Source organism: Colobus angolensis, unplaced genomic scaffold (genome assembly GCF_000951035.1).
Source record: "Colobus angolensis palliatus isolate OR3802 unplaced genomic scaffold, Cang.pa_1.0 Scaffold59, whole genome shotgun sequence".
Taxonomy (NCBI): Eukaryota; Metazoa; Chordata; class Mammalia; order Primates; family Cercopithecidae; genus Colobus; species Colobus angolensis.
In genome coordinates this window covers 6,082,551-6,107,762 of record NW_012119487.1, presented here as the reverse complement: position 1 = coordinate 6,107,762, position 25,212 = coordinate 6,082,551, and the positions used below count along the sequence as shown (strand labels likewise).

Sequence of the window (25,212 nt, the reverse complement as noted above, 5' to 3'; positions counted from 1 at the left end):
CTGTAAATATGCCTGCCTAATAAGAATCAAATAAGCCACCATGAAAGTGTTTAGCAAACTGTAAAGCTCTTTGCAAATGCAAAAATATCATTAGAGTAAGTGCTTAATAAGTACTTGTTGAATGAGTGAATAAATGGAGCTCAGCCATGGTGTGCTATTAATTTTGATGACATATTGATATCACCGGCAAGCATTTTATCGATCGCTGACAGTTCTATGAGTACTGGTCAAAACAAAACTGCAAAAACCACAAATTTCATCACAGAGTGATATATGGTTTTATACCAGTTTTCTTTGTTTCATTTGTCTCTGTCTTGTTCCAACAATTATATCGTCAGCTGCTTGAAAGCAGAGATCCTGTTGTATACAGCTTGCCCGGCATCAGCTGGGAACAATAGTTGACCTTAGTAAATATCTGGGGATTAAATCTTTGGATCTTTTGTGGACACAATTTGGGATGCTGGGAGGATGCTCATGCATGGGACAGCCCTCTGCTGGTCGGACTAAAGGGGTGGGGAAGAAGGAGGGCTAGTGGAGAGCACTCTTGAAGCGCTCTTGAAAACCTGTCTGCAGATGCCTTTATCTCTTGTGTTCAACATATGTGCCTCTAATTAAATAAGAGAAAAATGGGATGTCCACAGCAGGTGCAACTGAGCTGCAAATTTCTTCCTAGACCTTTGGGTAGTGTTTTGCCATCTCCTAGAGGGTTAACTTATTGGCTTGCTGTGCCTTCTCTCATCCTCACTTTCAGTGCTGTGTTTCCTCTCCTTCCTGGCCAACCAACGGCCCTTCCTTGGCAGTCCCTGCATAGAAAGTAGAATAAAAATACTGAGACTAGAAAAAAAAAAAAGCCTCTTACTTAAATAGAAAAGTGAGCAGGGCAAGAGAGAGAAACCCTTCAGAGGAACTTTTCCTTACTATTGGCATCAAAATGAAGGCAGGCTCTTCCGTTTCAATACAGTCTGCACTTGCAATTTCATAGCAGAGTGAAATTGCCTTGCCTTCATTGCATTCCATTTCATCTATCTGGAAGCCATTACGGCTTCCTTCAAGAGTCTCAAGTCCCTAAGAAGAGGGTTCCTGTGAACTCTAGCCTCAGCGCATTGCTCTTCTCTACATTGTGCCTTGCAACAGAAACTGTGAACACAGATGGAGTGACTTGCAGGGCTCCAGCAATTGATCCAGGATTGGATGGGAGGCAGAGGACTGGATACACCAGATAACAGGCTCCAGATCCTCAGAGAGTGAAATAAGCAGAAGGACCCATGCAAAAGGAGAGCACATAGTGCAAAGAGGCAGACAAGAGGTGCAAAGGACTGATGGATGGAGGGAGACGGATCATTTCAAACCTGAGCACCTCTTGTAAAGTGAAGGATCTTCTCTATGGGAAGGGATGGAGCTATTAAGAGGACAAATTGATTGCTGAGCGATGCCCACAAAGCTTGTTTTGTGGACCCTAAGCTCTTTAAACAATTACATGAAACAGGTAGAAACTAGCTATCAACACGGAAAAAGAAAAAAAAAAGAGCGGTTAGGTTATAGGTTTAAAGAGAGAATAGTAGTGATTCATCATCACACTTCAGACAGCTAAATAAGTATTTACTAAATGAGGGTGATAGTATATGAAAAGAAACCTAAAAAGCAGTCCTTGAATGGGCACCTGCCTGTCCACAGTTGGACCTGAGTGGGACTTTGCTCTGGGACCACAGAGGCTTGGGCTTGAGAGGATCTGTCAGTTGTAGGAGCTTGTGTTGCCTTCTGCAAGGTCAAACAAGAAACTTAAAAATGTTTTGGCAGACTTATGTAATGTTTTGGCAGACTTATGTTATTGTAAAGAAATATATCTGCTAACTTGTTATCCTTGGTTTAGGGACATGAGGATGACAGGAAAGTTGAAATAAAGAAATGCCCAGATGGCATTTTAATCGTTAATTTCTCCAGTCTTTTTTTCCTTGATTTTTTAAGGTTAAATCATAAGAAATATGAGACTGGCAGAAGCTCATTAAGAATATTCATCCTACTTCGTTCACATGAAAGTATCAGAGATTCCTAGAATGATCAAGGGGTGGGAGGGGGCAGGTGCTTAGAAAGCCCCTACTTCTCTTGCAATTTCATAGCAGAGGCAAATGAGTTCCAGGGCAGGGAGGGGCTTGTGCAGGGCACACGGGGGTGAAGGTCCCAGGTTCCTGCTTCTCACTCCCCACTCTCTTCCACCAGACTGCACTTTCCACCTTAGATAGAAAGAGTTCTTGGTATGACATGAACATCACAACAGAGATGCTCTTCCCATGGCCATGTTAGACCCGCAGATGCTTCAACTATCATTTCCTCATTGCTGTGGCTCTGAGGTGTTTTCTAAATAACACATCATCTGACTGCTTGGGGGATGGCACAAGGTTCTGCTGCAAGTCAATCATCAAGTCAGCCCCGAAAGGCTGTTTCTGTCTAGATTGAACTTTCATTGTGCACATCTTGGCTCATCAGCCCTGTGAGCTCTCAGGGACTTGCTTGGTGGATGGTCCAGTGGAAATACCTCGACCTGGGCCACCTTTCCTTTTCCAATGCACATATCCCAGGGCCTTCTTTTCTCGTAGGAAATTTACACTGAAATTTTGTTCCAAACAAAATTAAAAATAATTATACACACATGATTTTTAGGAGATCTGAGGTCTTAAATTTTTCATGCCAAGACTTGAATAGGAAGACTGATAAAAGGGTAACCACTGTAGGTGTCTTAAAGATCTTGAGATACCATTTTTAAAAATGCAACTCAGGCTGAGGGAAACAGGACAGAAAAGAAAAACGTGAGTAATGGTTTTGTGGAAAAGAATATAACGCCATGGAGGCTGACGGCACACAAGATGTACCACATTTCAGTAGGGACAGTAGCTGCAGACATGATTTGATGCATTCTATTTCTGTTCCCTAAAGAGTACTTTGAAAAGTCACAGTCTAGGGGCTAAAGTTATAAGAATTATTTTCTCCTTGTGGACAAAAAAATGTAGATTTATGATATTCAAGTGAGTAGGAGAGTAGGAGATTGCAGAGGGATGGAATAGACGGCGGGAGTGAGGTTGATTAATCTGGGGAATCAGAACGTGAGCATGCCTCATTCAGCAGCTGCCTGGCCATCCATGACATGGAGACCTCATGTCACTCAAAGACTCCATGGTGACTGTAGGAGTCATGTTTCTGAAAAGAAAGAATTCAAGGGTGGATGGTCAGAAGAGGAAGATCCCCTTCCGGCTGAACCCCCTTTGTCACTGGCAATCCCAGAAAATCTGCAGCAGGCAGCATGTGGCTTGGGGTCCCTCTAGCTCCAAGGACTATACATGGACTCCTTCACTCACCTTCTACTCAGGGCCCATGTGCAACGCACACGCTGTTCTCCTGCAAGGCAGGGCCTCTGCCAGAGCCTCGCAAACACCATGTTGTCGGCACTCCTCCCTGCCTTCACCACCCGCTTGCGTCCATCGTACTTAACAAGTAGCAAATCGATTCATTTGGATTTTATCTCCTTTTTATTTCCCCTACTCACCCCATTTTGGGGTTGCTAGTAAACTACATCATAGGGTAAAAGGCTGGCAGCCGGGGGGAAAGAATAAAAATGCAAGTGCAGAGCTAATGAATTAATTGGATTTTGATGTACTAAGAGTCCATAATGAACTCTCGTTTATTCAGGGATATGTTCCAAAGCTAATGTAGTGTTCTTTATTTTCTTCCTTCTCTGCTTGAGGCTGAGTAATTTAAACCTTGTATAGAACAACAAGGAGTTTTGTGGAAACAATACAAAATAATCAACCAGCATCTGATTGTCTTGTCTTTTCTTTTGAAAGCCTTTTCAAGATTCTACCTGTTGTCCATCCCCTATTAGAGTGCCTGCTTTTTGGGGGCTAGGTCTGAGTCTTATTTCAGTTCACATCCTTCCTGCCTTTCATTCCCACCCAAAATACCTTATGAACATGTCAATAAATGTAATTCATTTTTTAGTAGTTTCATGGTATTTCATTGTATGATACACTGTAATTTATTTAACTAGAATCATTACTGGACACATAGATCATTTTTCATTTTTCAGTATTTCTAACAGTACTTTGATGAGCATCCTTTTAAGTAAGTCTTGTACACTTTCTTAATTGTTTTCTGAGGGTAAAGTCCTAGAAAGTAATGCTGAAGAAAAAAGTCAATGTGTGTCTATGAAGGTTTGGATACGTGTCACTGATTTACACTCCAAAGTATTATGCCAACAATGTATAAGCATTCCGATTTCCCTGCTCCCTCACTCAGGGGATCCTGGGAGGACATTTTCTAGTGTGGAATCTCAGTGAGAAATAACTTCCTTACATGGAATTGCTCCCAGTGGGTGGCATTAGTATTCAGGGCCTTTACCCTTGGCTCCTGATCTCTGGGCTCAAGCCCTTTCAAATCCAATACTGTATATTTGTAAAGGTCAACCTATTGTTTTCATCCTCTACTGGTTTGTCTGACCTTGTTTGTAGATTCACCCATTTCTGCTCTGTGATGTCACCTCTGGTGGGGATGGGAGTGGAATGGAGAGGTAAAAAGTTACAAAGACAGGAGCCCCAGAAAGAAGCAACACGTCCTCGCCCACTCTTAGAAAGGCAGCATGCTCGGAAACAAAATGCCTGGCTTGGCAGAGTCATCCTGTTTGTTCTTATTTGTAAAAAGAAAACAAAGCCAAACTTTTGTGATTTTCTTAAGATCCAGGATTCTTTATGGGCTGAACCATTTAAAACATTTGCTCTCAAACTAGAATACTGATCTCAGCTTTTAGCCTTGGATGCTATGTCATAATTCTGGTTTATGGCAGTCCCTTGGGCATTCCTGCCTTTAGCCATTTATTACTAGACTGAGATAAAGAGGAGATAGATTTTGAAACAAAGTTAGTGGTGAAGGAAAGGGCGAGGGTGCAGGTAGAAAGCTGAAGAGGGAAGCTAGACACAGGGGAGGCAAAGAGCCAAGGGCAGAACAAGAAGCTGGCAGAGGGGAGAGAAAATTGGAGGTGAGCGCTTTATCAAAGCCATCTGGGTTCTCAAGGCCTGCCTGCTTCAATACAGCAAGAATGCAGAAGAGCTCAGAAATCAGTGTGTAGGTGTGTTCAGGAGTGGCCCCAGTCTCCAGCTGAACTTCCCTCCCAAAAAAACACCCCAAATAAACATTTAATTTAAATGAGTTCCCTTCATCTGAAGCTCCCCCCTTCAAACCAAATTGCACCCTGAAGCCCCTCCTATATGGAAATTCTGGAGCTGTCCCCAGGAATGTCTAGAATCAGCATCAAAATGTGCAACCAGTACAACATTCTTTTTAAATATTCTGAGCCTCTAGGTACCATTTGATATATTAATTATGTAATTTACTGATTAAGTGGATTAATCAAGAACCACCACTCCCAAGATTTTCTAAGGCTCTTGAGGAGAGGTTTCTTTCCCGTCCTGTAAACCACAAAAGGTCCCAGGAAAGCATAACAACTGAATGCTAATAAGGGAACCTCTGGTGCAATGGGTCCAAATCCAGGTGCCCACTTCACAGCCGCCCATCCTGCTTGGGATGGTCAGAGAGACAGGACAGGCAGCAGGAGGGAGGCCTCAGGGCCTCTGCCAGGGAGGACACAGGTACATTTCATTTTCCATAAGCTGCCAAGTGCCTTGAAGAAGTCAGGGGCTTGGAGAGCAGAGTAGGATTTCTGCAATCTGGCTTGTTGATGTTTACAGATCACCTTGAGAGCACTTTTAAAGCTAATAATTGTGCTTTTGCTAATCGTTGTCTAAATCAACAACTGCTTCTCTAGAAAGTCTGACTGTGACTCTGGTCTAAAGAATGAAGATTTGGCGCACACCAGTTTCTGAAGTGATGGAGGAAAGCAAACAAGCCTGGCTTTTTCAGGGGGTTTTGTGAACGTTAGAGAAGGGTGGCATGAGCCTTAGAGAAAGCACTTTGCTAATACACAGGGATGTAAGACAGAACCTTTATCACCCAGCCAACCTGTCAGAAAGGACTCAATTGTTCATAGTTGATTTGAAAATAGAAGGCAGGAGAGTGTGTGTGAGGACAATACTAGCACTCACAGCTCCTCTTTCTCATGCATTCCAATAGCAAGGCGTTTTCCCAGCAGAAGTCTCCACGCTGCTTCCTGCCAAAAGCGAGGAATGAATTTGGAACTTGGGCCAAAAGAGCTTAGTATATATGTCAACACTCTACAGAGCTTTGTTAGGCTGCCCTAATTTAATTGATGGATGCCCTCTTCATTACGGACTGGGGGATCTCAAAGTGGACATTGAGGAGGCTAAGCAAAGGGAGAAATTGGGCTTGTGTCACCTCTGTTGTTCCCAAGGCTAGTAACTGGTGTGCCTTTTAATACCCTTTGATAGGCTATTGAGGAGCATGAAATAGGCAAACCATTAGCTAAGGAATGAAGTGCTTTCATGGGGGGTTGCTAGTTTGCTACGTGTTGATGGATCTTGTCCAGAAAATAGTGCAAGTAATTTTTGTGTCCCAAGAAATGTGTTGACTGCTCTGAAAACTTGTTGAATCATAGCCTATGTTCATCCACTTGCCTTTTTACTGGCTTTCCCCATTCCCCTTTTCTTTTCCTGGTGTGGCCAATCTAAGAGAGGGCAAATTCCTGCCCTTACGTTAATTGTATGACAACATACTTTAAAAGAAGGAAAAGGGAGAACCATGTCAGATGTATTTCAGGCCCATGCCAATGTCATGGACTCATTGCAAGACAAATTTGTGGGAACGCAAGAGACCCTTTCATGGGCAAATACATCTCCTTGTTTGGCTGAATCTGCACGGGGTGATGGGATCAATCACACTCCCTGATTCGGCCTCTCCATTTGGTCAAACCACTGATTCTATTGATCTCTTCATGGAACTTGGCCAGTCATTTGATTGAATTAATCAACCTGAGTGGCTGTTTTTGTTTTCGTTTTCCTAGCAGACACAGCCAATGCCTCAGGTTATCATTAGATGTTTTACTTCTGGTGTTTGGAGCCTGGCAGAGAAAAAGCAAAATTGACTACTCATGACAGCAGCTAAAAACTGGCAGCTTTACATAGCCAGCCAAATCCCTCTGTCCCTTGTCAGACAGTCTACGTCAGGAGGGAGACTTCCAAGCAGTGGCCTTTACTGAGCCCCAGTGGCTCTCCTTTGGCCATGCTGTTCTACCACATCCTGTCTCTTGTTCTCTGCAGGGTCCACCCGAGACTTGTATTTCTGCAAGAATTCCTTGGATGTGGTGTGTGTTCTCCCCTGCTTAGTCATTCAGCCATAACCTTTCCATTTAGAATTCTACCCTGTCTATGGTTCAGCTCCCTAGTTCAATATTTTACATTTACCTCTATTGAATTCCAGTTACCTTCTGTTACAAGAGGCACTTAAATTATCTCAGCCTCGCTCCTTAGGCTCAGACTCCAAGTCCAGAACAAATCTGTTTAGCACTTAGGAATCATTGGCCATGTGAGGCACTTGGGCATATAAATGTGTCTGAGTTGAGCATTTATTGAATGATGGTGAGTGTGGAAGACTTGGTTAGAGAACTTGGGAGCCACTGAATTTATAAAATTGCCATCAGGCTTCTTCAGTGCTGGAGAAAAAATGGACTGGAAAGATTACTTACAGAGTGAGAAAATAAATGTAACAATGTAGCCTATAGAAAAGGAGGAGCTAACATTGTGAACACCTACTAGATTTGAGCACCATCACGTACATCAAAATATAATGTAACCTCTTTTGCCAAGGAGATTTACAATATATTGTGTCATTAGCCCTCTTATTCTTCTTCCACAGGTGTTGGCAGGAAGTCATGTGAGTTTTCTCATATTTCAGGGCTGGAAGTTTGCTTCAGAAAGGGGAAAGAGGTTGTGATATGTGAGGAGTGGTCTCCAGCTGAAGTGGTCTATTTTAATATTCTTGCCAATGGATCATGGCCACTGAAAACAGACTCAGGGGCCCAGGTTTCATGAGTCTCACAGGTGTCCAGAATAAGGGACTGTGTACTGCAACATTATACGTACCAAGCCATTATAGAAAAGTCCCGTCTCTAATGTGGGAAGAAATGAATATGAATCATTCCAACCAGTTTCTTTCCTTAGATGCACTCCTACCATTTTGCAATCTAGATTTGTTTGACTCTTTAAGTTCTGAATACAGCAGAGTTTGTTAGCTTCTGTTTTCCTCCTCTGAAAATCAGGTCTTAATTCAGGCTTAAGCAGATGACAATGGATCCAGTGAGCATCTCTAGTACCATAAAACCCTACCAATTATGGGGCCAAAGAGCTCAAGGAGGCTAAAAAGCCTCTTGTATCCATTAATTCATGGTTTTCTTCTGGTTCTCTGCTATTCTTTGCCTCCATGTTGGTGAAGGGAAGAGAAGAAAGGAGGAAGAAACCAATCATAGGAGGTGCAGCTGGCCTGGAAAGCGATGTATGTATGATGATTATGCTGCTTTCCAATTGTTTGAATGCTGGGTCCCCTTATCTCCTTCAGAAGTAGACAAGCAATAGCATTGTTTCTGAAGAGAGAGGAGAGAAATGAGGTGACAACCTGAAATAATAGTGAGGCAACCCAGAATGCTGTTCAGTGAATTCAATATATTAATACCATGTAGAAAAGATGGAAAGAGAAACACATAACCAAAGATAAATACAATAGAGTATTATAAGCCTGTAAGAATAGTGCCAGGCAGGCTAACACTCAGAATGAGCAGAGACTTCAGAAAAATGCCAGAGACAACAAAAACGGCTTTCAGTAGCTATGTTCTGAATTAGAAGAACAAGGAAGGGACAAGCTCACTGCCTGGGGAACTTGGTGCAAGGTTAAAGATGAGAAAAGAAAGGAGAATCACTCAAGTATTTTATTTCTTTACCAAAAGGCAAGATCTTTCAACAGAGAGGCACAAAATCGATTTTGTTAAAATAATCTTGAAACTCAAACTGGATAAACAAATTTAAGTGGTCACCCAGAGGCTTTAAAAGTTTTCAAATCTGACAAGTTTTATGCCCGAATTTTAAAAAACGTGTATAAATGCTCATAAAACCACAACTTAGAAATGATTAAGGGAAAGATACCAAAAGAATAGAGATGAGAAAAACTGGATTTTTTTTTTTTTTTTTTGTAGAAAGAAAGCAGATTTCAGATTGTACAGCCTGCTGGATTTGATACTGAGCATCACAGAAATCCTGAGATGAATTACTATTCAAATGGTTTATGGCCTCTTGGATGAGAAGCAGTAATCACTTCAAACTAGCATGGGTTCACTGAGAACAAGGCATATTAAGTGGAATCCCATTTCCATATTCCACCAGATTGCTAGTTATGTAAATCAGCTAAATACCGCCAATATGGCAAGGCCCCTGACAAAGTTTGCCTTGATATTCTTGTGGACTGAATAGAAATTGAGAGCTACATCATGGTTAATTGATCAGTCATGCCCAGGCAACTGATTACATCAACATCTGAGAACATCTTTTCATAAATCACAGGGCTTTATCTTTGGCTGTATCCTTTATTTTATCAAATCAGATGAAGATGCAGAAAGCATGATTATTGAGTTCATGGATGGGACAGCAGAGTTAGGACTCAAAATATCTCTACAGACTATAGGACTGGCTAAAACTAACAAGGTGAAATTCAACGGGGATAGAACTAAAGTCCTGCATTCAGGTTTAAAACAAAACCTGTGCAGGTACAGACTGGGGATACCTGGTTTAAGAAAAATTCATGTGAAAAATACTTAAGATTTACTGTCTGACAAAAATATCAATAGCAGATTACAAGGTGTAAGACTGCTAAAACATTTTCTGCAATCTCAGACCACTGCTAGACATATTCTATCTAAGACAAAAGAGACAATCATCTCATTTTCCTGTACCAGTGTTCCTGACAAGCCAGAACTTCTCCAGGGAGGACAAATACAATGGTGAGTCATCTCAGAAGCTTGCCTTAAGAGTAACTAGACAATGGCTGGTAGAGCTAAAGGTATTTCTAGCTATATAACCTAAAAAAGTTATTGCACTTGTGTATAAGAAGACACATATAAGTATGCTCCTAGCAGCATTCATTGTTATGGCTACAAACAGAAATAACCTGAATGTCCATCAACAGGAGAATGGATAAAGAAAATGTGGTATATTCATGAATTTCACAGACATAATTAGAATGGAAAAAGGAAGTTGAATAAGAATACCTAAAATATGATAGCATTTATTTACATCTAAAAACATGTACAATAATGATATTTATTGTTCAGTGATACAAATGTATGAAGTAAAGTAATAAAGAAATTCGTGGGAGTGAGAACTACCAAATCCAGAGTAGTGGTTATGTCTCAGTGGAAAGGGAGGGCAAGGTAGTATGTGGTGGAAAAACACAATTCTTATTCTATTTACAATGTTTTCTTTCTTAAGCTGGTGGTTGGATATATAGGTCCATATTAATTCATTCTGTTTATCATTTTCTATGTTTGAAATATCCATAATGCATTTTGGGGGAGGAATTTTAAAAATATATTATAATGAAATTCACACGGCATAAAATTGACAATTTTAAAGTGAACAATTCAGTAGCATTTAGTACATTCACAGTGTGTGCAACCACCAACTCTATCTAATTTCAAAGCATTTCCATCACTGCAAATGAAACCATATATCCATTAACTAGTTTCTCTTCATTCCCCATAGAAGGATTTTTGTTCATTTGTCTGTTTGTATAGTGAAATTTTTTTAAAAATAGATTTTTAGTTTTCAGAGCGGTTTTAGGTTCACAGCAGAAGTGAATGAAGGGTATGGACACTTCCCATGTGTCCCTACCCCAACACATGCACAACTTCCCCAGCTATCAACATCTCCCACCAGAGTAGCACATTTCTTATAATTGATTAACCTAAATTGACACATCATTATTCTACAGTTCACATTAGGATTTGCTCTTGGTGTATATATTTTGGGTTTGGACAAATGTATAATGACATGTATCCACCATCACAGTATCACACAAAGTAGTTTCACTGCCCTAAGATTTCTTGCTGCTCTGCCTATTCATCCTTCTCCATACTGAGTTTTTAAGGAGGGTGCTTTAAAAAAATTGTAATAAAGAAGGAAAGACGAAACATAATAACTATTTTTAAACATCTTAAAATTTTTCCTGTGGAAGAGAAATACAATTTTTATCCTGTAAAGCTCCCATGGGATCAATAAGGGGGTACCAGAAAAAGGAAGATTTTGGTTTAACATAAGGAGGAACATTCTAACAGGATTGGAGCAGTATGTCATAGTTGTTCAGAATATGGCTTTGGGTTAGACAGCATTGGGTTAAAATCTGTCTAGCACACTCATTTTGGAAAAGTTGCCTAACTTCTCTGAGCTTTAGTTTCCTCATATTTATAAGGTAAATATTAATAGTACTGAACTAATAGAATTACTGTGAGAAATAATTTCAATGATGCATATACATTATAGAGTAGTGAATAGCATAGAATAAGTGTGGCATAGATATAAGATAATTATTAAAAAAAAAAAAAAGACAGAAAGAGTTGTCCATAGGTAGAATGGCTATGTTGTACGACAGTGAGCTTCTCAAAGCTGTCAAAGTTCAAGTTGAGATTGGATGTGGACTGTCCAAGGTGCTGGGGAGAGGGAATTCTGCAAAAAGGATGTTAGGGTAGATGTTTCCTGTTATCCTCCTCACACATTGTTGAATCTAAACAGTCTTTGAAACTGAATAGTCATATTGTTGGGTGCTTCAAGTATGATGTATATTGGTTATTTACTGCTATGAATAATATTACCACAAACTTAGTGGCTTAAAACAACACACATTATCATACCACTTCTGTGGGTCAGGAGTCTGTGCATGGCTTTGTTGGGTCCTCTGGCTGAGGGTCTCATCTGAAAGCTACAACCTAGATGTTGACCAGTACTGTGGTCTCTTCTCGGTTGGAGAAAAGTCTGCTTCCAATGTCATGTGGTTGTTAGCAGAATTCAGTTCCTTCTGGCTCGTGGGGCTGAAGGCCTCAGATTCCTGCTGACTGTCTATGAGAGGCTTCCCTCAATTTCTGGCAATTATTGGGCAGTGGGGGAGACATCCTCAGCTCCCTGTCTTGTACTGGAAACATAGGCCTTTCCAACGTGCCTTCTTGCTTCATCAAAACCTTCAAGGGAGGGAGTCTGCCAACAAGATGTCACAATTGTACACAACATAATCATGGAAATGACATCTCAACCGTTTTGCTATATGCTGTTGGTTAGAAGTGCATCAGTGGTCCCACACACACTCATGGCGAGGAGACTACATAAGGGCATGAGTACCAGGAGGCAAGGATCATGGGGGCCATTTCTGAGTTTGTCTGCCCAAGGAAGGGGACTGTGCTGAGGACACAGGAGTACTAGTGCCTCCCTGGGTCCATGAAAGGGGGCAACAGAGGAACCAGACACATGTACGCAAATACAGAAGAGCACAACTGAGACTGAGAAGGAGCAACAGGAAGACACTCAGGGAGGCTGAGAGGCCAAACCACCAAAAAAGCAGAGTTAGAGAAGGTGAGTGTAACAGGGACACCCAGGCTTACTGAGCAGCCATTATGGATGATGGGGGGTCCTGCTTGGAGAGAGGACAGGCTGCACCAGGAATCCTGCCAGAAAAGGTCTTGTTTTCACAGAGCTTAGAGAGACAGTTTTTGTCATAATGTATTTTGGTACAAGTTGGATTTAGAAAAAGATGAAGGATGTATGCTAGAATCAGGTTGGGTTCTGTACCAGGCAGTATACCAGTCCTTTATGCACTTGAATATGCTTCATCCTTCATGAACATTACTCGTGTTGTGCTCTATGTGGCTAAAACTGCCTGCTAACTGATCTGGATGTGTTGAGCTTGGTGTTTAGATTGTTACCCTTCTGCTGAAGAGGTGGAAAAGAATCAAAGGGCAAAGAGCTGAGGCCAAAACCAAAGGATGGCCTTCCCCAGTGGCCAAGGAGCACATCTTCAGAATGGCTCTGTATTTCATTACATGCCAACAAGGCTGTCAGTCTTCTTATTTGGAGATGTATTTGCAGAGGGGCCCAGGAACTCAAGTTGCAGCCCTGGCTGCCCCCAATTTGATACTTTCTACATGGTTATTCTATATAAGTATCCAGGGGTGGAGCAGGCTGTCTGAGCCTGTGTACTTTGCTTTGAATAAGGTCTAGAGAAGCTTCGAATCATTGAACAACACATTCATGTAAAGCTGGCAGTAAGATGGTTGGTGATAATCTTATAGTCATGCAACTCATGGTTGGAAGGAGCCTTCTAGCCAAATCCTCCTATTCAAGGCTAAACTCAGGGATAACTTGGGGCAGCTACTTTTGACTCTTCATGGTTTTATGCTTCTAGTTTTTGGTTAACAGTAAAGTAAGGAGACTTTTAAATCTCTGGAAAATGAAGGTTTATTATGAGTTCAGAAAATGGATATAAGAGCTTGGGTTTGAGACCAAATAGCCTTGACAATATTTTCCCCAGATGACTAGCTCATGGTGTGTTTCAGTTATCATTCCGTCAGTAGAGCTGAATTTTGCATCTTGTGTCTTCATCTCAAGTCAAAACCTGAGGAGATGTATTTTTTGCTCTCAGTTGTCGGTGAGTCAGCACTAATGTGCTTATGAATCAGGCAGTGTGGGTGAGCCATGCATTCATCAATACTCTGGAATACAGGGGCAGCCCGGGAGCTGATGTCTTTATAGAATACCAGGGAAGTTCTTCCAGGTGTGGGCCTAGCCTGAGAGGTTTTATTAGGAACTAGAAAATGTGCTTCTAAAGGAGTAACTGGAGTTGTCTATCAGCTCCCCTTCTGATACTTGCAAGAATTTGATTACCTCAAATATCTGAGATTTTTCTCCTCTGTATGTATCTATAGAGGATGGGGAAGAGTAAAGGGGAGAAAAGCAGGGACCCATGGAATACCTTCTCTGGATCAGGCAATGTGTAAGGTTCTCTTCTAATGTAGTCTCATTTGACATTTACCATTCCCTCTTTTTTGGCTTTCTTGAGCTTGCAGCAGCTAGCACTATGCTTAATCCATACCAGAAATTCTACACAAGTTGCTTAACTGAAAAGAATTAAATCATCAAATGGAGGATGAAGGAGCACTGACTAGAGAGTAAAGAGACCTGTATTCTAGCCTAGCCCTTGCTGACTGCTGGATGACCTTGGCATAACCATCCACTGTGCACCACAGATTCTCCGTTCATAAAATGAGAGGCTGAATAAGATGATCTCTAAGGCTCAATGAGCTCTAACTCCCAATGATTGTATGATTGAATAGACAGAGGAGTGAGAGAATCCTGGAGTTCACAATGGAAGACATAACTAAAACAAAGAGAAGCATTCTACTCAGCAACTCAGCCTCCTCAGCTATGGACAAGCTCAGGGGTGGGGCTGGAGAAATCATGGAGCTGGGAGCCTGTCCTTAGCAGGGCCAGCATCCCCATGGGCCATGACTAGAGCCTTAGCCACCAAATAGTGCACTGCCCCAGCTGGCTCTTGGCAAACACAGTTTTGCTTGAGAAGGCACCAAGTAACTAGCTGGAGAAATAATTACCAAATTGCTAGAAATAATTGCCATTTCCAAACAAATAAAACCCTATGCTATCTGTCAATTCCCTGAGAAACATATACACTTACAAAATTACAAGCAAGAGCTCATTACCTGAACTCTGATGAGCACCAGCCTTGATTTGAAAAAGTCAGAAATGCAGAAAGGATATCTTTTTTTTTTTTTTGACATGTAGGACATCTTTTTGTTAATCCCTTAGGAAGATGTATAAGCATGTATTTGTGCACTCATGCACAAATCCAAGTTTAGAGACAGGAGTGCCATCTGTAAAGTAGAAATGATAGCACCTTTGGCTCTTGGCTCATCCTACAGCATTAGATTTTGTCTGGCAATGCAGAGCTTTGACTCCACTCCACACTTAACAAGAACAAAAGCTAACACAGAGTGAACATACGCAGCGGGCCTTTGAAAAGTATTGAAAATGCTAAGTCACTGGATATTTGACAAGGAAGGAAATGTGCCCATTTCCAGCCATCCCATGAGAGAAGAAAGACGGCCTGTTTCTGGCCATCTTTCATCAGCATTCAGCTCACTGCAATTGTTCATTTTGTGGGATGCCTAGAGTTTAAGATAATGCATTTATTGTGCCCACAGAATGACAGTATTTCCATTAGTGCATTTTGAATCCTGTTTTTCCAGAATTGGGTAATTATCGTTTGTGTGTGTATGTGTATGTGTGTGTGTGTGTGCACGTGCGTTCCTGTATATGTATATGTATGATATATATGTATATCTACACAAATGTCTGTGTGTTTTAAGATGGGTTGAAGTTATTTATCATACACTCAAGTCCCCTAACAAATTCATTCTTAGAGCCCCTTCATATTATTATTGTATTTTTCTTTCTTTCTGAATTGAAAATGCTGCAGAACTGAGGAGTTACTCTCGTCTTAATTACCACAGAAATATTGCTAATTAGAAACAAGGGAAGAAGTGTTAGGGATTTCTCTCAGAATCAAAGGCAGCATTATTTTCCAATGGATATTAAAAGACTTGCAAAAGAGGCTAAGATGATGTGGTGGATAGAGTTGTGAAGTGGTTTTAGGGCCCCAGTGGTAAAGGGCTGGAAGAGGAAATTAAATATCTGGGAGGAAAATGTTCTCAGATGTTGGAATTATGCCTGCAGCCATAACACTGGATGCTGTGATCCTGTCTACCTCAATCACAAAATGGATCAAGAGATCTCCAAGGAATCTGACAGTGGAAAAAGTGTTGGTGATTCACACATGAGCCTTTCTAATCCACTTAGCCCTTAGCAGCCATTGAGGGTGGACACAAACCCTAATGTTTTGAATATAGTGTCTTTCATCCTCCTCACTTTTCCCATCTCATCTTTTCCCACAATTTCTTTAGCCTCAAACTTAGTGTGTGTTTGAGGAATAAATCAAAAGATTAAAATATAATGTGAAATCTATCTTTGGTGATGTATTTCACGTGGCAAAGCCCCTGTGTCTGTGGAAGACTGAACTGGATGAACAGAGGTCCAAGCAGACCATATGTGATGGCCTGGGTGGCTCATGGTTCCGATCAAGAGGGCTCTCAGGTCTAGTTCAAATTCCCAGGCTGCAGACTGGCCAGGGTGGCCACCTCTAACCATGAAGTCAACACTATACTCACAATTTATCTGTTTAGGCTCCGTGTTCAAATGTTTCAATTCCTGAAGCAAAGAATTAAATCTGGAGGTGTGATAAAAGAAGCAAAATAAGATCCAAAAAGTCAGAATGGGAGTAATTCAGGAACAGGAAGGAAAAAGTTAGGAATTGATGTGGTAGACAGGGAAGATAAAGAATAGAAAGACTCAATATCACAAAATTAGAAGACCTCAAATAGACAATATACCAGAGATAACGACTTCTTCTAAAATTGTCCCGTATTTCCCCTTGTCTTACATAGCTGGCTTCAGTCAGCCCATGAAGTAGCAGAGAGTTTGGAGTCCAGGCTGTGTGACAATGAATAAGCCAATCAGCCTCTAAGAGTTCCAGTTTCTTCTCTGTACAAATTCCTCACCCTGAGTACTGCACGTGGTTGTTAGGAAGATGAAACGAGATAACATATGTGCAAGGACTTTGTAAACTGGACAGCACTGTATGTGTAGAAGACATGATTACAGTTGTGTCTCAGCTCTCTACAGGTGGATCCTGCCATTCAGAACATTGTAGGGGTTAGCAGAAGGAACTGGATGTATATGCTTACCTGCAAGGACATCACTGTCAAGTCAGTTTAAAGTTATCAGAAACAATGCTTTTCCACCTCCCACCCCTACCATGAGATGAGAAGAGAGTGTTCTTATTATCAAAGTACTATGTAAATTAGATAGTTTTCTATGACCTCCTAGCTACCAACATGGAATTAGAAAAGTCAAACAATACTATAAGATTTTTCACACACACAAAAATGATTTCCTGGCTCATTCCTCATCAACCCTGAGAGCTGTTCCTCAGGGGAACAACTTTTAGTCATTTATTTTAGTATTTACCTAAATAAGTTCAGATAATATATTTCTATGGCTATTTCTTGAGTATGTTTTTGCTTTTCAAATGTAGAAATCATATGTTGATTTACAACTGTGGAAGATAAGGACTTAGACCCTTACAACCCTGTCTCCACTCCATTCACCACACACACTCACACAGGTGCACACACGTTGCCCCTCCCCATTCTTCCAATATATGTAGTTAATTACAATCATTGTTTAAGTTGATATTTTGTATTTTCATTATTTTACCTTTGTTAGTATTATTCACAACAAAGCAGTGTCAAAAACAATGATCACATTTCTCCTCTGCTATAACTTATTGGTTGTCCTGGAGTTTAATTTTTAATCTTCTCATTTTTCTTTGTTCTTAATTACAATTATTAGCAAGCCTTTTGACAAACCATATTGAAAACAGATAGGTATCCTAAGCCATATGTCATTTCTACATTTTCCTGGGAGATGTTCCCAACCTGGTTGCTTTCTAAGTCTGCAACACTCAACCCTTCTGAAACTCCCTTCACTGGCACCTCAGTAACTCCTTTTCCCTTTCTCCTCTTTAAGATCCTCTGATTTCCAGACCCAATGTTTTCCCGCTTCTTGGATTATTCCTTTGTTTTGTGGCCTGCACCCTCCACTAGCTTCCTTAGAAATGGTGCATCAGAGGTAACTATTTTGAGACTGAGGACTTAATATCTGAAAATGCAATTATCCATCCCTCACAATTTGATTGGGTATGTATCATTATGCTGACAATTGTTTTCACTCAAAGTTTTGAAGAAACTACCCCATTGTCTTTTAGAACCCAGTGTTGCTCTTGGAAGTCAGATGCCATTCAGATTTCTAATATTTTATCACCCACCTTTTGTTCTCTGGAAGTTTCTAATGAGATCCTCCATAGAGAACTTTCTTATATATTTCTTTAATAATTTTCACCCAGCTATTTTCTTTGCTTTTCTCTTTCTCTGACTCCTGTTGGTTGGAAGTTGGACCTCCAGGGATGGATCACCTAATTTTCTTATCTTTTCTTTCCTATTTTCTATCTTTGTGTGCTATTTTCTGGGAGATTGCCTCACTTTTATCTCCTACACATGGTGTCGATTTAAACATTTTTTCCTGTTATCTTAATCTTTAATATCCAAGAGCTTTTTCTTGTTTTCTGAATGTGTCCCTTTGTAAATAGGATCCTATTTTGTTGTTTTATGGATGAAATATTGTTTTTGCTTAGTTTTTTTTTTTCCTGTTCCCTGCATTTTCTGACTCTCATTTTCTTCTTTGTTTTGATTTTTTTCTATACTAGAGACTTCAAATGTCTGCTAATTTTTTTCTAGTCATATCTTAGGTTTAAACAAGGCACAAACAGGTTAGATGCTGTGTGCATATCTGTGTATATACATGTGCACACATGGAGTTGAAATAGGGTAGGGAGAGGTATTATTAGCTTCTTTTCTACAGAGACATTGTTCCAGTCTCCTTCTCAAGGTGGTGAGGGAAAGGAGAAAATGACTGAATGGGGAAAAGAATGGGGGGTGAGCGGGAGAGAGTCCCATGGCTCAATATAGAAGCCTCACTTAATACCCCTGTTTTTAGTATTTCCCCTCACATCTACTATTCTTCGTGACAGGTATCCTCAAGTCCAGAGTCTATCTGATTCAGCATTTCAGAGGATAACCTCTTGCCTCCTGTGGAGGTGAGGGTTGGAAAGTTGTTCGTGTGGGTAGGGGCAGAGAGGGACTCTAGCGGGTCTAGCAGTTCCTCATGCAGCCTTCTGCCTGGTCTTCTGGTTTGCAGTGCCATGTGCACCCCATTCTTCAGTGGCCCTTATCTCCCTACTTCCTGAGTCCCAAATCAGATTGTTACTTTTTGGCTTCCCCTTCTGAAGGCGCTTTTTCTGTTCTTCTAAATTGGTGACCTATGTCCACCTGTTTTCCATCTTGCAAAATTTGTTGGTCACTTCTCCTCTGTTGTAATAGCCTCCCTTTATGGGTTTAAATCTTTATTACTTTTAGAGAGTGTGTTAGCATTCTATTGCTGCACAACAAATTATCACAAACATAGCAGGTTAAAACAGCACAAATTAACTATCTCACAGTTTCGTGGGTCAGGAGTTCAGGGAGGTTTAGCTGGGTACTTAGCTCAGGTTCTCAGACTGATATCATGGTGTTGACCAGCTGCACCCTCATGTAAAAGCTTGACTTAGGGAAAGACTCTTCCAAGCTACTTCAGGGTGATGGTAGAATTCATTTCCTTGTAGTTGTAGGGCTGAAGTCCCCCTCATCTTGCTGGCTGTTGATGAGTCTCAGATCCTTGCTATGGGCCACCTCCACTCAGCAACAGAGAACCTCTCTTGCATTGAATTTCTTTTATGCTTCCCTCTGCAACAAGCTGAAGAAAAGTAAGGCTTTCAAAGTTCTCGTGTGATTAGGACAGGCCCACCTATATAATCTTTCTGTCTTAACACCAAACTGTGTCATGTAACATAATATCATCACAGGAGTAAAATCTGATATTCATAGCTCCAAGGATTACACAGAGCATGTGTAACAGGAGGGGAGAAATCTTGCAGGCTATCTTAAGATTCTGCCACCACAGTGGTGAGATTTTTAGGAGGGAGCAGAAATAACTATGTATGTTTAATCTGCTGTGTTTGATTAGAAGGCTTTCATGCCCTCATTGATGCATTGCCATTGTTATTGCCTTGCCGTTTTTAGTATCAGTGTTTGAGACATTGCAACAAACTTGACTCTGAACGTTTCATGTGTGAGTGGTGCTCCCTTCAGTTATGGCCCAGGAAGAACAAGATTTCCTCCTCTTTCACCCAAATGAGTAAATCTCATGTACCTAAGGACCCAAAGCAGACCCTCAGTGGGCTCCCCTGTTCCCTTCCTATCAGGGGTCTGGTGGCCAGACTGCAGCAATGTAACTCCGTTTTTTTCTTTTTTTTTTTTTTTTTTTTTTTTTTTTTTTTTTTGAGGCGGAGTCTCGCTCTGTCGACCGGACTGGAGTGCAGTGGCCTGATCTCAGCTCACTGCAAGCTCCGCCTCCCGGGTTTACGCCATTCTCCTGCCTCAGCCTCCAGAGTAGCTGGGACTACAGGCGCCCGCCACCTCGCCCGGCTAGTTTTTGTATTTTTAGTAGAGACGGGGTTTCACAGTGTTAGCCAGGATGGTCTCGATCTCCTGACCTCGTGATCCGCCCGTCTCGGCCTCCCAAAGTGCTGGGATTACAGGCTTGAGCCACCGCGCCCGGCCCGTTTTGTTCTTAATGATCCTGGTACACACAATCAGGTGGGTCTGCCGCTCCTGGCACGTGCGTGGATTTTGTGTACTGGTCCTAGCAGCTGCATGAAGATATTACCAATGAGAGACAGCACCTTGGCACAGGGACATGGTGATTTTTCCTGTCTTGGCAGATCCCAATGGTAGTTGTTGTATTCAGTGATGAATCACTAATTTCTAGAAACCTTGACTGGAACCTGAAGGCGGGAGATAAATGTGATTAGGGGTGTTGCTCTGAGCATTCCAGCAGATAAATGGCCAGTCATGACTAACGGATGGTTTTACATTTCCTAAGTGTAATCAAGTGAGATGTAACCAATATTCTGTAGTTCATTAGCTTCATGTCTTCTAACCTTCACTGTCGGGTGCTCCCCATGAAGAGGCTTCCTGCCCACCCCCCCTTTTTTTTTTTAATTTTGCTTACAGTAAAACCAGCAGGAGAGCCAGTAGCAGGTAACCAGCAGAAAGAGGGACCCTGAGGGGAGAGAAAGGTCATGCACAATTTGGTCTTAGATTAAAGGGAGAGAAAAGAGAAAGAGCAGATGTAGGAGGAGGGAGGAGACTGACACAGAGGAGAGTGGTCTGTTTTGGAATCTTTCTGATGCTGGCACATTTCTCATTATAGCCAACTTGGCATCAGTACACCAATAAAATGTGTGTAATATTTGGAATTAATTCGTTGAGGAGCCTCCTCGTGCAACTACTAGATAGAGTGGCAGCAGGGCATGTCTTACTCTATATAACATTCTGCCTTCATTCTTAGCAAGGGGCTCTGGGCTTCCTCTTCAGAAAATCTACTTTATTCACTGTCCTGGGAAAAGGAGAGTGGAGAGACAGGGTTCTAAAACTGTATCCTAGGGAGGATCTGAGATTCCTCTCTGCAGAAGTGCTCAGAGCCCCTGGGTAAGAGCCACCTCAGTTGTGCCAGGTGTATGGTCTGCCTGGTCCACCATGGAGTCAACAAGGACCCGGCTGCTGTCTCACCTGGATGTGATTTGAACAGCTCCCTACCAGGTCTCTGCCTCAGGTCTTTGCCCGCATGAATCCACCTTCCATGCAACCACCTTTAGCTTTCTACAACCCAAATTTAATCATGTTAGATTCCTACTTAAAAAATTTTTATGGACTCTAATTGTTGACAGAGCCAAGTACGAGGCCAAATTTCTGAGCATAGCATTCAATGCTCTCTACAGAGTGGCTTTAACAGTGTCAATTCTAGCTGCTGTGCCCCACACACCTGTGCTTTAGCCCCACTGACTTGCACTTCTCGCAGAATCGCTCGGCACTGTCACACTTTGATGCCTTTGCACATGCTGCTCCTTCTGTCTGGAGTGACTTTTCTTTCCTCTCCTTTCTCTTTCTCTTTCTCTTTCTCTTTCTCTTTCTCTTCCTTGCTTCCTTCCTTCCTTCTTCCTCCCTCCCTCCCTCCTTTCTTTGTCTAAATGAGAGAAAGCATGCCACCCATCCTTCAAGTACCAGCTCAGTCTCATTTCCTCTGCAGATCTTTCCTTACCACTCATTCCTACTTCATCTTTTCCTCCTCAAGGCACACAGCGGTCTGCAGAGTGGGCTAGCAATTAACTAAGAAGAAGTAAAGATTATAGAGGCTCAAAGTTGTCGGGAAGGGGTTGATGGCATTGTAGGCTCTTTCAAGGAGGGTGGCAACAGTCCCACATAAAAGGGATTTCAGGAATATGTGGCTTCAGCGTGACCCAGGTGAGAATCATCAGTCAGATGTGGAGGACGCTGGGGCAGAGATGCTGATGTCTGAGCTGCTGGAATAAGCTGTCTGTGGTGCTCCTGGGTCAGGATCTGCTACGCTTGCAAGAGGCAAAGGGGCCTACTGGAAGACAGAGGACCTCTGCCAAGCATAAGACAGTTAATGTGTGTGCCATGCCTGTCCTGATAGTGATAGCTCCTAAATGGAGGGAAAACAAAGTACTGTACAAAGTGCAAAGGAAAGAAGGAAAGGGGAAAGAGACAGGCACTTTACAGAGCAGTGCCCTTTGCTCACTGGCCTCCAGTTCCTTACCTGGGAACAAAATCGAGTCTGGCCAACTTGAGGTAAGCCTGTGCCCACTTGCGCTCCATGACCTCCATGACCCTTACTTTACTCACCTCACTGCCAATCTTGGGAAATTCACTTGCTTTCGTTGCCCACATATCTTTACTTACAATGGAGAGAAGTCTTCAGACTTCTGAAGAGGCCAGAGGAATCCTCTCCAGTTCAGAGCATCCTCTGAACACTGAGCTGACATGGGGTGATCTGACAACTCACACCACGTCCCACAGGCTTGATAGTGATGAAAGGCCACTCACACTTTGAAATGCCTTCTGAAAGGCACGCCACACTTGGGTACTTGGTTGTGTGATATCATTTTAGATTTCTTCAGCTTTGAACTCTGAAAAGCAACTCTGCTCTCGTGGCCTCCCTACCTTTAGGAGGCTGGAGGGAAGTTCCATATCCCATTAGCCGTGTCCTGATCCTCACAAAGAGACAGTGGACCCAGGATATCTTTAAGATGGGAGATGGCCAGCAATTCTGCTTCTTGCTTGATGGACGCTACACCAGCAGGTTCTGTCGCTCTGTAGCCTGTTTGTCCTTAGCCGTTTTATATACACTCCACTTAACCTCACCCTCATGTCAAAGCAGCCTCTTTATGTCCATGTTGCCCATTATCCTGGGTAACTTATTTGAGAAAGAGCCAGGTCTTCTTCTGTGCGCCCTTGGCTCTGGCACAGTGCTGGGCACGTCATGAGCACAAGTGCACCACAAAAGTGAGCTTGACTTCCTCCTCTGAATCAATCCTTTGATTCTTCTGCTGCCCCTTATAATCTAATTTTTTCCTTCTTCATTTATTTTTTCTCACATTCCAGTTCCAGTCTGGCTGACAGGGGCTCAGAGGAGGCTGTGAGCAAACCAACCTGGTACCCCAAATGGAAGGCTCAGTGATCTTCACATCCCAATTCCACTATCCAGGAAGCCAGAACTTTCTCCTTTGGAGGCATGCTCTTTATACTTCCCTGCCACATCCCTCATCTATAATGCATACAGCCCATCTCTGGCGTATCCTCTTCCCAGGCCATGCTTGTAGCTCAAAATCTTTCTGTACCTCTGTGAGAGGCAACCTGGCATGGTAGTGAAGGACCTGCTCTCTGAAGCTGGATGGCCTCCATTTGCTACTTATTAGCTATGTGAATCTGAATAAGTTAATCAAAATCCCTATGCCTTCTTTTATTCATCTGTATGATGGGGGAATCATAACTACAGTACCTACTTCATGGAGTTGCTTTGAAGATCAAATAAATTATTACATGCAAGGCAATCAAAGCAGCGCCAGACACTTAGGGAGCACTATGTGTTTGCTATCATTATTTTTAATATTAAGAGGGAATCAGAGGTCCAAATGTTTTCAAGCATATAGCCTCAGTGCAATTTCAGTCTCTCCATTTGCACCAAATCTCCCTCCTCAGTCTGCGATTTCAAATCGTTTCTATCCTGGATACTTTTATTCATGCTCTATTTCCATCTTAAGCTGTTTCTCTCTATATATTTCTTTCTTTTCACAGTCAACATCATTAAATGAGTAATCTACACTGATAATCTCCACCCACTCACCTCCCATTCATGCCTCAATCCATAGCAATCTGGCTTCAGCTTTTGCCACACCACTAAAACTGCCCACTAAGATCACAATTTACCTACCTATTGAGACACCTAATTACCTCTCTGTCACTTTTGACCCTATTGACCACTCACTTGTTCTCAAAATGTTTTCTTTTCTGAGACATTATTCTTTTTTGGTTGTAGCAGTCAGCTTTTGTTAAGTTACATTCAAGTAATAAATCCCCAAATCTCAGTGACTTACAATAAAGGTTTTCCTTTATGCTCAAATTTTATATCAGCTGATGGTTAGATATAGCCCTGCTCCACATACCATCTGCATTTAGGGATCCAGGATGAAGGAATAGGTGATCTTATGGCAGAAAAAAAAGGCTCACACCGCCCCATACAGAGAGATTCCTAAAACTTCTGCTTGGGTATGGTGTATATCACCTTTGCTCACATTCTGTTGGTCAAAGCCAGCCACATGGCTCCAGCCTGACATCAAGAGACTTGCAACAAGCAGGGACATAAAGTCATCTCCCAAGAAAGACAGCAAATGATAGGAAAAAATAATAACCACACTGGTTCTCCTTCTACCTTTCCAATAGCTCCTTGATAACTTCTTTCACCAGGTTGTCATGTTTAACCCACTTCCTAAATATCAGTGTTCTCAAGAGCTTCTTGCTTTGCATCCATTCTTTGAGTAGTCATATCCAATGCCCTTAACGCCAATAAGCACCGATATACCTATGTTCTTATGACTTCCAAATCTCTAGCACAGACCCTCGCTGAACATAAGTGCCCTTGAACTTAACATGTCCAAAATTCAACTCATTTTCTTATCTTCCTATTCCCTTATTCTCCTTCACGGTTAATGATAATGTTTTTAACCCAAATGTTTAAATCAGAAACCTGAGAAGGCTTAACTATTCCTCCTTGCCCCCATCCCATCCAATGAGTCAACTATAATTCATCCTACCTTTAAAAGAAGTCTCTCCTCTCTTCTCTAGTCTTTACTTACTCTGCTATTGCTGAGTTCAGGCTCTCACTATCCTTTGCTTGAATTTTAGCCATCAGTTATTCTCTAACTGGCCTGCATGCTTCAGTCACTCTTTGCTAGAGACCATTTCTGCATTGCAGCAAACAATATCTCCCCATTTCCCCCAAAATCTGATCTTGCCTGTTCTTTGCTTAAGACCTTCAAAGGCTCTCCCACATACCTGAAGTAAAATTCAGGCTCATGGTG

General features: G+C 41.9%; 1 protein-coding gene and 1 long non-coding RNA gene across 3 annotated transcripts in view; one reads left to right on the top strand and one right to left on the bottom strand.

Annotated features, from left to right (window-relative positions):
- TNR (tenascin R) overlaps positions 1-25,212 on the top strand; it is a 421,782-nt gene that overhangs the window by 176,285 nt on the left and 220,285 nt on the right. The window lies entirely within an intron of this gene.
- On the bottom strand, positions 1,583-12,167 carry LOC105526384. Its single transcript, XR_001004079.1, has 2 exons — positions 11,849-12,167; positions 1,583-3,192 (listed from the first exon to the last, which is right to left on the bottom strand). It is a non-coding gene; the product is annotated as an uncharacterized LOC105526384 (long non-coding RNA).